This window comes from Octopus bimaculoides, chromosome 28, assembly GCF_046866305.1.
Source record: "Octopus bimaculoides isolate indiv1 chromosome 28, ASM4686630v1, whole genome shotgun sequence".
Taxonomy (NCBI): domain Eukaryota; kingdom Metazoa; phylum Mollusca; class Cephalopoda; order Octopoda; family Octopodidae; genus Octopus; species Octopus bimaculoides.
Genome location: NC_142955.1, coordinates 25055125 through 25070707, shown reverse-complemented (window position 1 = coordinate 25070707; position 15583 = coordinate 25055125).

Below are 15583 nucleotides of genomic sequence, written 5' to 3'. Positions count from 1 at the left end.
TATCTTCATCCTCATCGTTAATGAGTGAGCAAAGTGAAGAACACTTCATAAACTGAAGCACCTGACAAGAGTTTAAGCCTTGACCCCCCCCCCCACCATCATGTCCCCTTCACCCCTTTTCCAATGTTTGGAGTTCTAAAATAAGATTTAAAAAATACAGATAATAAAGGATTCCCTTGAAATGTCCACAGCTTTACATTGTGGGGCCTCCCTGGATTAATTAATTAATTAAAAAAAAAAAAACAATAATTAAAAAATGAAAACAAAAATAAAAAATTACCGATTGTGTTCTGGAGTGGAGGAGAAGAGAGGCAGAGTTGGGTGGGAGATGGTCATCTTTCATCTAGAGCTAAAAATTCTCCCACCGTCTACTCTTTGCTTTTCTCATGCGTGTCCTATGAAAAAAATAACACCATCATCATCATCATCATCATCATCATCATCATCATCATCATCATCATCATCATGATTATTATTATTATTATTATTATTATTATTATTATAATTTTCATCCCAGCATGCCAGGTAAAAATGCTTAGTGGCATTACATCTGATCTGTCTTCACGATTTGAGTTCAAATTCTGCCGAGGCTGATTTTTGCCTTTCATCCCTCTCGGGAGTCGATAAAAAAAATAATAATTTCCCAGTTGAGTTCTGGGTGTTGATTGTAATCGATTTACACACCCACCCCACCCTTCCCCTCCCCGAAACTCCTGGCCTTTCCGCCAAGGTTTGAAATCAGTATGATTCTCATAGGATAAGGCTGCTAGGTGGCAGAATCGTTAAAGCACGCTGGGCGAAATGCTTAGCGGTATTTTGTCTGTCTTCATGATTTGAGTTCAAATTCCACTGGGGATGGATAAAATAAAGTTCTATCTAGGTTGAGTTCTGGGGGCCCGATATAATTGACAAACCCCTCTCCTCCCCTTCCTTTGCCTATGGTAGAAAGAATTATTATTATTATTATTATTATTATTATTATTAAGGTGGTGAGCCAGCAGAATCATTAACACATCAGATAAAACATTGCAAGTTCAAACGCTGCCAAGATCCACTTTACCTTTCATCCTTTTTAGGGTTCAATGAACTGAGTTACCAGTCGAGTACTGGGGTGCAGTGTAACCAACTTACTCCCTCCCCTAAAAATTCAGGCTTTGTGCCTATAGTAGAAATTATTATTATTATTATTATTATTATTATTATTATTCAGATTTCTTGTCTTGTGCTTGATACTATCCAGTCAAATCCCAGGGTTCCATATAACCACCTGCACACCACCCACCCTGTCAGATTTTCTTGTGCCTATATTAGAAATGAAGGCAATGGGACTGGCAGAATCATTAGCTTGTTGGAAGACTGTATCTGTTCTGGCTTTTTTGGTTTCTGAGTTCAAATCCTACCATGGTCAGTTTTGCCTTTCCACTCCCCCTGGAGGGGGTCAGTAAGTACCAGTCAAGTATTAAGGTGGGGGTCAGTGGTATTGACTAACCCTTAAACTCAGAATCACTGGTATTGTGCCTTGTGCAGGTTTTGAGGAAATTTGGCTGCTATTTCTAATAACACTGCAAGTCGAGCACTCGGTTGAAATGAAAACTTTGGAAATCTTTGGCAGAATCATTTGCAGGTCAGGCAAAAATGCTTAGCAGCATTTGTTCTGGCTTCTTATGTTCCCCGGTTCAAATCTCACCAATGGCCAGCTTTGCCTTTCACCTTTTCTCGGGTCAATGGAATAAAATACCAGTCAAGTACTGAATTTGATGGTATTCGCTAACCCCTTCCCGCCCCCCTCCTCCAAAATTATTGGCTTTGTGCATAAATTAGAAACCATTATTATTATTATTATTATTATTATTATTATGATAATGATAATCACTGTTGCAGCAACAATAATTTATGCGACCACCGTTATCTCTCAATCTCAACTCCCTTGTGTCCAAATTCCATGATAATGATTTCAAATTTTGCTTATTGGAACTCTGTTTTAATCTCTTGGTGACATACCTAAGCTGTGTATGTATGTATATATATGTGTGTGTATATATGTGTGTGTGTGTGTGTGCGTGTATATGTATATATGTGTGTGTGTATATATATATATATATATATATATATATATATATATATATATATATATATACACACACACACACACCATAGATATGCAATGCCTCAGAGCAGTCCTGGGGTGGCAGTAGTGGAGGTAAATTGAACACCTTTGATTATAGGTTCATTCAAACAGCTCACCTGGCGTCAGTGTGAGGAGACTAAGATACGATTTATGAATAACTAACATTTCTACATATAAGGTGTTTGGGAGGAGTGGCAGTGGGTGGTTCCACACTCACACGTGTTCACTAATAGGGCATCAACAACCTTCCACACACTGCTGACAGTGACATGCACTTGTTGACTTTTTATTCAACTCGCCATTGCTACAGCCTACTTCTTATACATTGAACAGACGTGAAACGACAGCCAGTACTCTTTTTACCTAGCTATACATTAACAAGAAATGGACTCTTTGATATTTTCTTATTCTGTGGCATTACCGAGGTTTCTGGTTAATATGTGGAAACCTATTAACCAGAAATACATTCGCTAACCTTTTTCTTATCAAATGATGTGTTCAAGACTCTATGTCACCCTTCCACACAAATTAACCAGAAACGCACACATCGGCAACTGGAAGGGTGCAGAGCTGTGATTGTTTAAATCGGTAAAGAGGACATAACACTACCAATCAAAGGAGAGTGGCTAGATAGTTCACATTGTGTCAATATGCACTGTATTATCTCTCGACTCAGTTGCTCACATGTCTTGTTTATATCAGCGGAATAAATAGCATGGGCAGGTACAGCTTGGTTTTTAGTGAGTAACTTGTGTAATGCAGAAAAGCACTGTATAGTTAATGTATGTATGTGTTTGTAATTAGCTTTGTAGTGTTAAGTTAGTTTCAGAGCTCCCTTACATGCCTAGAGAAGGGTCAGGAATCTATGCTGTATTGTTATTAACCCCCACCCCCCACTTCCTATTCACATGTGCATTCTCATACCACTCTATGCTCCACCAAGTGATCGTAGAATGATTAAGGGGTTCATATCAGGGAATTGATTTCACAACTTTTAAAAAATATAAAAGGAAAAATGTAGTTACAAAAAAAAAAAATTAATGGAAATAAAATTGCTTCCCTCTCATCCCATCTCGTTAACCACACAATATCTGGAGTTTAACTTATTGATTTTTTTTTTCTTTTGTTTTTCATAGATCTGAACCCAGTTGTGATAGATATCGTTGTTGCAGTGATTGGATAATGACGGTGACAATATCTTTGTATTAGAAATTCCTGATGCCGGTATTAGTGGATGATAATGTTGTCTGAATGAGTGGCTGCTGCTGATGGCCTGAGCAGGCACTAATGATGATGTGAGCAAATGGTGACGTCATGAAAGCAATGGTGTGGTCGTGGGTGGATGATGGTGACGACCATGTGATATCCAGTTCTGTGTCGATGGCTGTGTAGTTTGTTGTCAATGCATGGACATTGAATGTCACTGATGTAGATGAACAATGCCATTGTTTGTAGATGAGTTGAGGAAGGAGACCTCTATTCGGTAGTTAGACCTGGTTGAAACAGCAGCCAAATTTCTCTAAAATCACACTTAGCTGTCTTGTGTATGAGCCAAGACGAGAGGCCCAAGTAGCTAGACCTGCTAGAAATAGCAGCCATAATTCCCAAAAATTACACCTTACTGTCTTCAGAAAAAGGATAAGGATGGACATATTGAATAATTGTATAATTTCAACAGCTTGTTTGCTGCTGACCTCACAAATAATTACAGCAACTAACGACGACCTTCATTACTAATAATAATTAAGATAATATTGCGGCTTAGAGAATGTATCAATCAATGACTTAATCAACAACGTTTGGTTGTTATTTTCGTTTTTACAAAGCTGTTTAATATTATTTAACAAGTCCTCATTTCATCTGTAACTGAGGTGAAAACAGGAAGATATGGCTGTGTGCCCTTGTCATTTGCATGGGTGTCTCCTTGGGTAGGACCTAGTGTGTGTGTGTATATTTATGGAGAATGATTGTCTCTCTCTCTCTCTCTCTCTCTCTCTATATATATATATATATATATATATATATATATATATATATATATATATGTGTGTGTGTATATATGTAATGATATGTTATTATTGTTAATATTTATCACAAGCTGAAAGGAGTCCCACCTGCATAACCATTCCATCAAATTATACTGGAGGATGGGACTGACAGGTGGCAGCCAACAAGAAGCAGTATAGAGGTTTTTAAGAACACATTCTGAAGCATTTACCCAAAACAAATACACACACACACACACACACACACACACACCCCGTGTTTGCCGGTACACAAGACACATTCTCGCAGAAGACAAACCACTTTTACATTTTTATGACAAAAACAAAATTAGTGTTTCATCATGCACTCAGTATCTCTTCTGTAATATTCATAGCAGTTTTTTGTTACTTTTAAAAAATAGAAATAGAAAGTGTCTTACACCCCAGTATATATATATATATATATATATATATATATTGTATATGTCTTTCTACTTAACTGTGAAGCTGCATTCTCTCATTCAAACATACAATAGGTTCATACATTGCACTTGTCAAGCTTATCTATTAGCAATGCATAAAATTCTCAGACTTCGTAAGCAACTCATATGAAGCGTTGTAGCTAAACAAAGATTTGCTGTGTGTGTGACATCATCATCATCGTTTAACGTCCACTTTCCATGCTAGCATGGGTTGGACGATTTGACTGAGGACTGGCGAACCAGATGGCTACACCAGGCTCCAATCTGATCTAGCAGAGTTTCTACAGCTGGATGCCCTTCCTAAAGCCAACCACTCGAAGCGTATAGTGGGTGCTTTTACATGCCACCAGCACAAGGGCCAGTCAGGCAGTACTGACAACGGCTATGCTCAAATGGTGTTTTTTATGTGCGACCTGCACAGGAGCCAGTCCAGCGGCACTGGCAACAACCTCATTCGAATGTTTTTTCAAGTGCCATTAAGGCGACGCTGGTGACGATCACGCTCGAATGGTGCTTTTTACATGCCACCAGCATGGAAGCCAGACAGCTGCTCTGGCAATGACCACACTTGGACGGTGTTGTTAGCGCTCCACTGGCACGGGTGCCAGTCATCAAATTTGGTTCGATTTTGATTCCACTTGCCCCAACAGGTCCTCGCAAGCAGAGTTTAGTGTCCAATGAAGGAAAGGTTGGCATGGGTCCCAGTCGTCGATTTTGGTTCGATTTCAAAGAAACATATCTTTTATAGGTGTGCATATAGATAGACAGACATTATGTGGTTAAGCTTCAACTAGTAAAAAAAAGCACTCAACCAGCTATAAGAGTGAAGATAATCTTAAATTTTAAAAAAATGTAGATCTTAGCTACCCAGGATTTCCTGATTGAAATAATTTATTCTGCCATTTATCAAGCTGAAAATTACATGCATATGTGTGTATATAAAAGTCAGTTGACAAATGGTCATGCTTTCGGCTTGATAAATGGCAGAATAAAACCCTGGATTGCTGTATTTACAAGATTTGTGGTGGTGGGGGGGGTTATATTTCAAGATATATACATACATGTAAATGTCAAATGATGAATATGAGCGCTCAACACTGCCTTTGTAGATATAATTTCTTTATTTGTGAATTAAGGCTACCATTGGTTTCATGTTAAGAAAAGTAGGAAAATATCCAAGTGTCTTAAGAATTTTTCAAGCCAATCACATGGAGAAAGGTGTCTGCCTCCATTTTGGAAAACACAGTAATATATTTATAAAGATATGTATGTGTGGGTCTGTATTTGTGTGTTTTATAAATAATGTTTTGTAAGTAAATGTATATTGTCATCATCATGGATCATACACTTTTGCAGCATGTTGATAATGCTACAATAAAGTCTTCCCAGTTAACCTTTTGCATGCTGTAGGCACATCATGTATGAGTTTTCTCCCCTCACGCTGTCTGCAGTTACAGGAGAGAAAGTGGAGGCACAATGGCCCAGTGGTTAGGGCAGCAGACTTGCGGTCATAGGATCGCGGTTTCGATTCCCAGACCAGGCGTTGTGAGTGTTTATTGAGCGAAAACACCTAAAAAAGCTCCACGAGGCTCCGGTAGGGGATGGTGGCGAACCCTGCTGTACTCTTTGACCACAACTTTCTCTCACTCTTACTTCCTGTTTCTGTTGTGCCTGTAATTCAAAGGGTCAGCCTTGTCACACTCTGTGTCACGCTGAATATCCCCCAAGAACTACATTAAGGGTACATGTGTCTGTGGAGTGCTCAGCCACTTGCACGTTAATTTCACGAGCAGGCTGTTCCGTTGATCGGATCAACTGGAACCCTCGATGTCGTAAGCGACGGAGTGCCAACAAACAACAGGAGAGGAAGCTCATGTGGCAACATCATGTGTGTAAGTATAATAAAGGTTGGGCACAAGTTCTCTCAATGAATGAGAAGCCATAACTTTACCTCGTTCTGACCTTATAGTGTTTTTTTTTTTTTTTTGGCAGAAATATCAGGGTGGTTTGCCATGGCCTTCCCCAACTGGATTACCATTGGCCCACACCTTTCTTACAAGAGTAGCAAGTTACTCAAGCAGAGGGGCCAATTTAGTCACTGACTACTCGGCCATAGAACCAGCAGTAGTGGAAGATGTGTATACCACGTACCTGAAACAAAGCCCGTTATGTGTGTGTGTGTTTATGTTTACGTTTTTGAAAGATGTAAAGTCCAATGAAAAAAGCCAATAAGCTGATGCTAATGAACAGAAATAATTATCATTTGTGTTGTCTGGTGTTTATTCTGCCCAGTTTACACAGATTCTCGCCACGTCATTCCATTGTCGATTCACTGAAACAACGGCTGACCTGTTGCTCACGAAATAATATTGTGGTAAGTAGCTTGCTTACCGACCACATGGTTCTGGGTTCAGTCCCACTGCGTGACACCTTGGGCAAGTGTCTTCTATTATAGCCTCGGGCCGACCAAAGCCTTGTGAGTGGATTTGGTAGATGGAAACGGAAAGAAGCCCGTCATATATATATATGTTTGTGTGTGTGTGTGTGTGTCCCCGAACATCGCTTGACAACCGATGCTGGTGTGTTTACGTCCCCGTAACTTAGCAGTTCGGCAAAAAGAGACCGATAGAATAAGTACTAGGCTTACAAAGAATAAGTCCTGGGGTCGATTTGCTCGACTAAAAGGCGGTGCTCCAGCATGGCCGCAGTCAAATGACTGAAACAAGTAAAAGAGTATAATTGCATATTTCAAGTGTTAAAGAGCTAGTCTTAAACTCCTCGTATAAGATGTAAGCCATTTATGCGTGTGCTGAAGGAACGTGGCCGAGTGGTTAGAGTGTTGCAATCACGAACACTAGATTACGGTTTCAAATCCCAGACCAGCTATGGAGACCGTGGGCTTGCCTGCTGAGACAATGGGGTGGCATCATTCGGCTTACAATAATGCAAGGAGGTACATTGTGACCAGTGGTATATAACAAGATCTGGCAGTTTGTTTGATACAGTGATATATATATGTGTGTGTGTGTGGTGTATGATAAGCTGACGCCAACATATATGGTAGTAAATAAACTAAGAGGCAGGGTGAATAGCTTCGCAAACAGGTGCGTAGTTATGTACTTAGGGAGGCAGGTGGACAGGTTGGTTGATTGGCAATCAGGCAGGTATATTTCATAAAATGTTTCTCTCCACTCTTGCCAAAAATCTTAAATAAATAATTAGAATCTCTCTTAGCTTTTCAAAGAAGCTTCGGACAACAACCATTCTTACTAATCACACCAGTAATTAAAATAATGATAATGATTTATTTTTATTTTTATTATTATTAAGGCAGCGAGCTGGCAGAATCGTTAGCACACCGGGCAAAATGTTTGGTAGTGTTTTGTTCATCTTTATGTTCTGAGTTCAAACTTCACCAAAGTTGACTTTGCCTTTTATCCATTTGGGTCTGCAGAATAAAATACCAGTTGCGCACTGGGGTCGATGTAATTGGCTTATCCATTCCTCCAAAATTACTGGCCTTGTGCCAAAATTTGAAATCATTATTGTTATTAAGGTAAGCAATCTAGCAGAATCGTTAGCACACTGGAAAGAAATGCTTAACAACATTTCACCCATCCGTATGTTTTGAGTTCAATTTCTGCCAGGGTCAGCTTTGCCTTTCATCCTTTCGGGGGGGGGGGGGGGGGGTCGATGAAATAAGAACACTTGGTCGGGGAGGGGGGGGGGGGGGGCATTCGACTTACACACACCTTTGTAATTGCTGGTCTTGTTCTAAACTTTATGATCATTATTATTATCCTCATTAGAGAGCAGTGAAGTAGCGGGATGGGGTGGGGGTGGGGGTAGCTTTGCAATGTGTCTCAACTCTTTACATTTCTGAGTTCAGTTTGTTCTGCAAGAATTTGTGGAATCCTCATCTGTTATCTACAATAGGAGGTAGAGGCGCAATGGCCCTGTGGTTAGGGCAGCGGAATCGCAGTCATAGGATCGCGGTTTCGATTCCCAGACCGGGCATTGTGAGTGTTTATTGAGCGAAAACACCTAAAACCTCCACGAGACTCCGGCAGAGGGTTGGTGGCAAACCCTGCTGTACTCTTCCACCACAACTTTCTCTCACTCTTTCTTCCTGTTTCTGTTGTGCCTGTAATTCAAAGGGGTCAGCCTTGTCACACTGTGTCACGCTGAATATCCCCAAGAACTACGTTAAGGGTACACGTTTCTGTGGAGTGCTCAGCCACTTGCACGTTAATTTCACGAGCAGGCTGTTCCGTTGATCGGATCAACTGGAACCCTCGACGTCGTAAGCGACGGAGTGCCAACAAAAAGATGCTGGTGTGTCTACGTCCCCGTAACTTAGCGGTTCGGCAAAAAGAGACCAATAGAATAAGTACTAGACTTCTAAAAAAAATAAGTCCTGGGGTCGATTTGCTCGACTAAAGGCGGTGCTCCAGTATGGCCGCAGTCAAATGACTGAAACAAGTAAAAGAGTAAATATATATGTGTGTGTGTGTATATTTTTTGTGTGTATTTAAATGTGTGTATATAACACAGGGTGAACTAAAAGCCATGCATGAACGCATTCAACATTTCATTTAAATTGTGTTGTTCTTATTAATATTATTATCATTATTATTATTATTATTATTATTATTATTATTATTATTATTATTATTATCATTATTATTATTATTATCATTATTATTATTATTATTATCATTATTATTATTATTATTATCATTATTATTATTATCATTATTATTATTATCATTATTATTATTATCATTTATTATTATTATTATTATCATTATTATTATTATTATTATCATTATTATTATTATTATTATTATTATTACTGCATTTCATTTGTCTTTGTGATCTGAATTAAAATTCTGCTGGGGTTGACTTGCTTTTCTTCCCCCTCGGCATTGATAAAATAAGCACTAGCTGTATCCTGGGGTTGATGTAATCGACTTAACCCACCCCCAAATGTGCTGGCCTTGTGCCAAAATTTGAAACCATCATTAGGCGGTGAGCTGGCAGAATGGTTAGCATGCTGGATGAAATGCTTAGTGGTATTTTGCCAGTCGCTACGTTCTGAGTTCAAATTCCACCGAGGTCAACTTTGCCTTTGATCTTTTCGGGTTAGTAAATTAAGTACCAGTGAAACACTGGGGTCGATGCAATTGACTAGTACTCTCACCTACAATTTCAGGCTTTGTGCTTATAGTAGAATGGATTATAAGGTGGTGAGCTGGTAGAATCATTAACACACTGGGTAAAATGCTTAGCGATATTTCATCTGCCTGCACAATCTGAGTTCAAATTCCATTGAGGTCGACTTTTGCCTTTCATCCTTTCGGGGTTACGTACTGAGATTGATATAATCGACTTGTCCCCTTCCCCAAAGTTTCAGGCCTTGTACCTGTAGTAGAGAGGATTAGGGTTATAAAGTTACAAAAGCATAAACAAACAAACACATGCACATATATCTGGTGGGCTTCTTTCAAGTTTCCATCTACCAAATCCACTCGGAAAGCTTTGGTTGACCTGCAGGCCATAATAGAAGACACTTGCCCAAGGTGTCTCGCAGTGGGACTGAACCTGGAACCATGTGGTTACGAAGGTAACTTCTTACCACACAGCCACACTTTGCCCCTCCCCCAAGTACAGACATTTTGTCCAATAAACACTCGTATATCTTTTTACTTGCTCCAGTTATTAGACTGCAGCCATGCTGGAGCACTTGGCTTTTATCTTTAGATTGCCCCGTTTGTCTCCTCTTCCTGGGTCCCAACTACCCTTATAATAAGAAACTAAGTTTTAGTTTTGATGTCAACACCATTTGTAGTGACCCCCCCCCCCCCCCAGGGAATTATCAAATTAAGGTGGTATCTTCCTTCCTAATGTTTGTTCTCTTCTCAAACTCACTCATACAAGCCTGAAAAAGCACCCCCCTCTGCACTGACTTTATATCCTCAATGAAATGAAATTATTCGAGGCATTCTAGTTCTTTCTTTCTTTCTTTCTTTACTCTCAGCGATTTCCCCATCCGCCCCCGTCCCCGATCTGAATTGACGACTGGTTAAGGAGTTTAGTAAGCGTTTGATGTTGGCACTATCTGAAATCAATATCTGACCCCCAACCTCACCCTCTTACCCTCACGTTTCCTCTCCCACACAGGAACATCAAACTAAGACGTGTTTCCCTTTTTAACTTTCTGTTCTCACCACCACCGACACCTAGATCCTTCTCCCTCCCCACCACCACCACCACCACCACTTTGAACCACGCAGACATTAAACCCTCAGTGAAATGAAATTATTAGTATTTTTTGGGGAGGTGGGGGTTCATATTTTTGAAATGCTCCCTGCCCACAAACCCCCCCACCCCCCACCCCACCCTGTTTTGTCCCCTCTCTTGGTACCCCCGCCACCACAGCTTGACATGAGGCTAAATAAGGTTTGATGTTGTTGTTGTTGTTTATCACGATTTGAAATCGAAAGCCCTTTTTCCTTACCTCAACCACAAAGTGTGAAACTTAAAAGTTAACAAACGTGATCCCCCACCCCACCCCCCGTCTTCTACTCTTCATTTCAATTTTTTTATTATTATTTTCCTCGTTAAGGCGGTGTGCTGGCAGAATCATTAGCTTGCCGGACAAAACGCCACTAAGCATTTTGTCCGTCTTTGCGTTCTGAGTTCAAATTCCGCCGAGGTCGACTTTGCCTTTCATCCTTTCAGGGTCAGTAAATTAAGTACCACTTGAACACTGATGTTGATGTATTTGACTTCCCCCTCCCCGAAATTGCTGGCCTTGTGCCAGAATTTGAAATCATCATTTTACTTGTTTTTGACAACCTCCACCCACCCCCACACATGGCCCTTGTTCAACCACCCCCTCTCTCTCTCTCTCTCTCACCCCAGCACCTTACACCTCGGTGGGTTTTAATTACTGGTCTTTGGTTATTTTGGGGTTTTTTGTAAAATAAATCTTAAGAGATGCAAAATAAAAAATAAACAAAAAATATATTATAATAAAATTAAAATTTAAAAAAAAACAGTAGGGGCGCATTGGCGAAGCTGATGTTGGTGCGATTATGAAATCAAAACCATGGACATTTAAAACAAAGCAACAACAAAAAAAAAAACTAAAATATATTATGCATTTTCATTTTTTTTTTTTTTTTTTTCCCCCAAAAAAAAATACAAAACGAAAGAGGTATCCAGTCCGGTGCTCTTAGTTCTGTGTCAAAATTCCCAAAATAATAATAAAAACAAAACAAAAAAAAGGGTCCGTGAATGAACCAGTTTTAGTTCGTGTTTTCTTGTACTGTTTAGGGCTTTGTGGACTTGAGCTGCGTCAGATCTCAGCTCCCTCTGTCTGTCTGTCTGTCTGTCTGTCTCTTCTTTCAGATAAGGACCATCAAAGAAACTGCCTCTATATTTTTCTGTTCCTTAGGTACAAAACCTTTTCAATAACTCCAGTTACCGTGCTAAAGATTTCATAATAGTGGCATTTATCACTGTGCCAAAAAAAAAAACAAAAAAAAAACTCAGACCATTGGAGTGTTGTAACTTCAAGAATATTAATCTCATACAGTTCTGTATTTAAGAGGTGAGGAATTATTTACATTTGACGGATATTTGTCCTTGTTTGTTGTTAACACGTTTCACCTGATATACCCTCCAGCCTTCATCAGGTGTCTTGGAGAAATTTCGAACCTGGGTTCTCATTCCTAAGGTATTTTTTGATGCTATTATTATCATTATTATTATTATTCGGTTCACTGCCTGGAATCAAACTCGGAATCTTGGGGTTAGTAGCCTGCGCTCTTAACCACTATGCCATATGCCTGTCGGCAATTATGGAGTGAATTTTTAGGGCTCATAAATCTAATATTTTCCTATCGGGCATATGGCGTAGTGGTTAAGAGCGTAGGCTACTAACCCCAAGATTCCAAGTTTGATTCCAGGCAGTGACCTGAATAATAATAACATCAAAAAATACCTTAGGAATGAGAACCCAGGTTCGAAATTTCTCCAAGACACCTGAAGAAGGCTGGAGGGTATATCAGCCGAAACATTGTGTTAACAACAAACAAGACGAGGACAGATATCCGTCAAATGTAAATATTAGTCTCATGTCTGATGCACTTAAAATATTTCTTTCAGTCATACGAAGCAAAGTAACTGCAGATATCTGTGAGAAGCAATTTGGATTTAAGTCCAACAGCGGTATGAATGATGTCATATTCTGCTTCATGTGTTGTTATGTTTGTTAACCCCCTTTTGTTACCCTATTTCTGTGGAGATGCTCTGTGTTTCTTTCAATTAATTTTAAATATAACAAAGAATTTTGTAAAATAACTTCGTTATCGTTAAGCTAGTGTTAGGAACATAAATTGGGACTAAGGTTTGGTGGAAGATTTTAATTCAAACCTTTTGAAAACAAGACATTTGTACTACTGAGCCAGAGCTGGTTTCAGCCAAGTTGGTATCAAAAGGGTTAAAAACAAACACCTCTACATTTGGGCAGATGGACATTAGAAGCGGTTCGAATGGTGTGGATTGAAGGAAATTTAGGCTGTTATTTCTAACATATCGAGTGACCACATTGAGGTCTCCTGTCATGTCTTCTGCTGATTATTTTTCTTCTTAACCCTTTTGTTACCATATTTCTGTTGAGATGCTCTGTGTTTCTTTCAATTAATTTTAAATATAACAAAGAATTTAGTAAAATAACTTCATTATCATTCAGCTAGTGTTAGAAACATAAATTGTGACTAAGGTTTGGTGGAAGATTTTAATTCAGAACTTTTGAAAACAGGTCTTTTTGTCCTACAGAGCCAGAGGTGGTTTCAGGTGGGTTGGTATCAAAAGGGTTAACACATTAGCCCTCATGACCTGCTATTGGACCTTACCAGTGACATCACATATTTCACATAGTTACATTGTTTAATTACAAGGAAATGTAATTTCTTTTGAATTTTTACAGTATTTCATTATTAAATTTTGATATTTAGTACTCTTGTTATTTAAATATTCTTGAAACCATGTCGAAGATACAGTATAAAATATTTTCTCAAATTATGGAAAAGTACCACTGGTGGTGCATATATGTGACGTTTGCGATAAATCACTGACGGTGCATGTGGTGGCCAAAGTGTTAATAAGACTACGAAAAAAAGCAAGTATGAAGGGAGATAAACAGAAGCTCGAACAAGTAAAAAAGAAAATTTCACCAGTATTTAAGACAATCGGCATTCTGGCACGGAGGCAAATACAATTACAAAGATTCATTGACTTGTTTCATATATTCTGCGAAGGCATTTGACTGCATACACCATGGAGCTCAACATGTCTTCAGAAAAAGCTGGTTTAGACGGAAAGGACATCAGAATCATCTACATATTGTGTTGGAACCTAAAAGGCAGCTATTAAAATAGAGCAGGAATTATCAGAAACAGTAGAGTTGAGAAGAGGTATATGACAAGGACATGTGCTATCACCATACCTATTTAATAACTATACTGAAAAATATTCTCAGTCGTGAAATCTAAGGACCTAGAGTCAATGGCATGAATGTAATATAAGATGTACTGATGATGACAGCAATGAGAAATTGCAAAAGAAATATTGATGATGTAGAAGAACAAAGTGACAAAGCCCCAAATATGGACATACAAGTTCCTGGACTAGTTCTGTAGCATGCCAACAGATGGCAGCACATGGTTGCATGGGCAGCGACCACAAAGAAGTGTGCCAAGTTACATCACTGTGTTTACTTTGTAAGTTGTGAAATTTGTGTTTTTGTGATCACGTGTTTGCTGTAGTCTGCGATATTTGCCGTGGACAGGAACAAAGAGCCAGCGTGAAATTTTGTGTTAAACTTGAGAAGTCTGCTACAGAGACCTTGAGTATGCTTTGGCAAGCTTATGGTGACAAGGTAATAGATTGTGCGCTATGTTTTGAGTGGCATGAGCGCTTCAAAAGTGGAAGACCTGTCACAAGTGTCACCCCTGAAAGCATGGTATTGTACAGCAAGAATTCGTCTCCCAGAGCATACTGCTGAAAGGTCACCATTCTAACACAGTTGTTGAGATCCAGAGCAAATTGCAGACGGTCCTTAACTCAAAGAAAACAACTTCCAAGCCAGATTTCAGGAGTGGCAGCAACATTAGAACTGGTATACTGCTGCTGCAGAAGGTGACTATTCCAATGATCCAGAATAAAATATTTTCTCAAATATTGAAAAATGTAGGAAGTGGAAGTATATATATATACACACACACACACACAAGTCCACTCGTGTGTTTATGTATGTATGAATGTGTTATATATAACAAGATAGAATCAACAGAGCACTTAGGCTTCCATTACAGTTCAGAGCTCTGTAGACAAACACACCTCAAGTTTTCGAAATAGCATGTGTACACCCATGCTTCTTAAACACAATCATACCTGCCCCCATAAATTTATTACTAGCTCCCTTATTGGAGTACAGATTGTTTGCCAACATAACATGGCAGTCCTGGTTCAGGACTAACATTGCTGTAATTTAACCCCAGGAGACATCATCTCTAGCTGGCTATACGACGTGATCTGTGTCCTTATATTTTCGAACGGGAATTCTAGCCGAACAATTATTCTGTGCTGATGAAGGGAAATAACCCAGGAATCACAATACACAGATATTGTTTTGAGCTGAGTGGGGGATGCTAGATTCCCTTGTTCGAAAATATAAGGACACAGGTTGTGTTGTATAGCTAGCTGGAGACGATGCCTCCTGGGGCTAAATTACAGCAACATTCCTCATAAACCAGGAAGGACAGCCATGTTATGTTGGCAAACAATCTTTGAACTTTTAAACCCAAACCAAGCAATAACAAAAGAGATTTACTGCGACCAGCTTGAGTGGCTTAAGTCAGCGCTAAAAGAAAAACAATCATCTTTGGGTTCAAAACAAAAAGTGTCCTTCCATCAGG